Here is a 3403-nt window from a genome sequence, read left to right on the forward strand (position 1 = left end):
TTTGTGCCAGTACCATACTGTCTTGATAACTGTGGCTTTGTAGTAGAGCCTGAAGTCAGGTAGGTTGATTCCTCCAGTTCCATTCTTCTTTCTCAAGATCGCTTTGGCTATTCGAGGTTTTTTTGTATTTCCATACAAATTGTGAAATTATTTGTTCTAGCTCTGTGAAGAATACTGTTGGTAGCTTGATAGGGATTGCACTGATTCTATAAATTGCTTTGGGTAGTATACTCATTTTCACTATATTGATTCTTCCAATCCATGAACATGTTATTTTTCTCCATCTATTAGTGTCCTCTTTGATTTCTTTCACCAGTGTTTTATAGTTTTCTATATATAGGTCTTTAGTTTCTTTAGGTAGATATATTCCTAAGTATTTTATTCTTTCCATTGCAGTGGTGAATGGAATTGTTTCCTTAATTTCTCTTTCTGTTTTCTCATTATTAGTGTATAGGCATGCAAGGGATTTCTGGGTGTTGATTTTATATCCTGCAACTTTACTATAATCACTGATTAGTTCTAGTAATTTTCTGGTGGAGTCTTTAGGGTTTTCTATGTAGAGGATCATGTCATCTGCAAATAGTGAGAGTTTTACTTCTTCTTTTCCAATTTGGATTCCTTTTATTTCTTTTTCTGCTCTGATTGCTGTGGCCAGAACTTCCAAAACTGTGTTGAATAGTAATGGTGACAGTGGGCACCCTTGTCTTATTCCTGACTTTAGAGGAAATGCTTTCAATTTTTCACCATTGAGGATAATGTTTGCTGTGGGTTTGTCATATATAGCTTTTATTATGTTGAGGTATGTTCCTTCTATTCCTGCTTTCTGGAGAGTTTTTATCATAAGTGGATGTTGAATTTTGTCAAAGGCTTTCTCTGCATCTATTGAGATAATCATATGGTTTTTATTTTTCAATTTGTTAATGTGGTGTATTACATTGATTGATTTGCGGATATTGAAGAATCCTTGTATCCCTGGGATAAAGCCCACTTGGTCATGGTGTATGATCTTTTTAATGTGTTGTTGGATTCTGATTGCTAGAATTTTGTTAAGAATTTTTGCATCTATGTTCATCAGTGATATTGGCCTGTAGTTTTCTTTTTTTGTGGGATCTTTGTCAGGTTTTCGTATTAGGGTGATGGTGGCCTCCTAGAATGAGTTTGGAAGTTTACCTTCCTCTGCAGTTTTCTGGAAGAGTTTGAGCATGATAGGTGTTAGCTGTTCTCTAAATTTTTGGTAGAATTCAGCTGTCAAGCCATCTGGACCTGGGCTTTTGTTTGCTGGAAGATTTTTGATTACAGTTTCAATTTCCATGCTTGTGATGGGTCTGTTAAGATTTTCTCTTTCTTCCTGGTCGAGTTTTGGAAAGTTGTACTTTTCTAAGAATTTGTCCATTTCTTCCACATTGTCCATTTTATTGGCATATAATTGTTGATAGTAGTCTCTTATGATCCTTTGTATTTCTGTGTTGTCTGTTGTGATCTCTCCATTTTCATTTCTAATTTTATTGATTTGATTTTTCTCCCTTTGTTTCTTGATGAGTCTGGCTAATGGTTTGTCAATTTCATTTATCCTTTCAAAGAACCAGCTTTTCGCTTTGTTGATTTTTGCTATGGTCTCTTTTGTTTCTTTTGCATTTATTTCTGCTCTAATTTTTAAGATTTCTTTCCTTCTACTAACCCCGGGGTTCTTCATTTCTTCCTTTTCTAGTTGTTTTAGGTGTAGAGTTAGGTTATTTATTTGACTTTTTTCTTGTTTCTTGACGTATGCCTGTATTGCTATGAACTTTCCCCTTAGGACTGCTTTTACAGTGTCCCACAGGTTTTGGGTTGTTGTGTTTTCGTTTTCATTCATTTCTATGCAAATTTTGATTTCTTTCTTGATTTCTTCTGTGATTTGTTGGTTATTCAGCAGCGTGTTGTTCAGCCTCCATATGTTGGAATTTTTAATAGTTTTTCTCCTGTAAATGAGATCTAATCTTACTGCATTGTGGTCAGAAAAGATACTTGGAATGATTTCTAGTTTTTTGAATTTACCAAGGCTAGATTTATGGCCCAGAATGTGATCTATCCTGGAGAAGGTTCCATGTGCGCTTGAGAAAAAGGTGAAATTCATTGTTTTGGGATGAAATGTCCTATAGCTATCAATTAGGTCTAACTGGTCTATTGTATCGTTTAAAGTTTGTGTTTCCTTGTTAATTTTCTGTTTAGTTTCTCTATTCATAGGTGTGAGTGGGGTATTAAAGTCTCCCACTATTATTGTGTTATTGTTAATTTCTCCTTTCATACTTGTTAGCATTTGTCTTAACATATTGCGGCGCTCCCGTGTTGGGTGCATATATATTTATAATTGTTATATCTTCTTCTTGAATTGATCCTTTGATCATTATGTAGTGACCATCTTTGTCTCTTTTCACAGCCTTTGTTTTAAAGTCTATTTTATCTGATATGAGTATTGCTACTCCTGCTTTCTTTTGGTCCCTATTTGCATGGAAAATCTTTTTCCAGCCTTTCACTTTCAGTTTGTATGTGTCCCCTGTTTTGACGTGGGTCTCTTGTAGACAACATATGTAGGGATCTTGTTTTTGTATCCATTCAGCCAGTCTTTGTCTTTTGGTTGGGGCATTCAACCCGTTTACATTTAAGGTAATTACTGATAAGTATGATCCCGTTGCCATTTACTTTATTGTTTTGGTTTCGAATTTATACATCGTTTTTGTGTTTCCTGTCCAGAGATTATCCTTTAGTATTTGTTGGAGAGCTGGTTTGGTGGTGCAGAATTCTCTCAGCTTTTGCTTGTCTGAAAAACTTTTGATTTCGCCTTCATATTTGAATGAGATCCTTGCTGGGTACAGTAATCTGGGCTGTAGGTTATATTCTTTCATCATTTTAAGTATGTCTTGCCATTCCCTCCTGGCTTGAAGAGTTTCTATTGAGAGATCAGCTGTTATCCTTATGGGAATTCCCTTGTGTGTTATTTGTTGTTTTTCCCTTGCTGCTTTTAATATTTGTTCTTTGTGTTTGATCTTTGTTAATTTGATTAATATGTGTCTTGGGGTGTTTCGCCTTGGGTTTATCCTGTTTGGAACTCTCTGGGTTTCTTGGACTTGGGTGATTATTTCCTTCCCCATTTTAGGGAAGTTTTCAACGATTATCTCAAGTATTTTCTCATGGTCTTTCTTTTTGTCTTCTTCTTCTGGGACCCCTATGATTCAAATGTTGTAGCATTTAATATTGTCCTGGAAGTCTCTGAGATTGTCCTCATTTCTTTTAATTCGTTTTTCTTTTTTCCTCTCTGATTCATTTATTTCTACCATTCTATCTTCTAATTCACTAATCCTATCTTCTGCCTCTGTTATTCTACTCTTTGTTGCCTCCAGAGTGTTTTTAAATTTCATTTATTGCA

At 35.1% G+C, this 3403-nt stretch overlaps 1 protein-coding gene across 1 annotated transcript in view; it reads left to right on the forward strand.

Moving 5' to 3' along the window:
- Positions 1-3403, forward strand: part of LOC104998882 (zona pellucida sperm-binding protein 3 receptor-like) — an 84620-nt gene that overhangs the window by 11634 nt on the left and 69583 nt on the right. The gene's annotated exons all lie outside the window — the stretch shown is intronic.

The sequence above is a fragment of the Bison bison genome, unplaced genomic scaffold (assembly GCF_000754665.1).
Source record: "Bison bison bison isolate TAMUID 2011002044 unplaced genomic scaffold, Bison_UMD1.0 scf7180017864338, whole genome shotgun sequence".
Taxonomy (NCBI): Eukaryota; Metazoa; Chordata; class Mammalia; order Artiodactyla; family Bovidae; genus Bison; species Bison bison.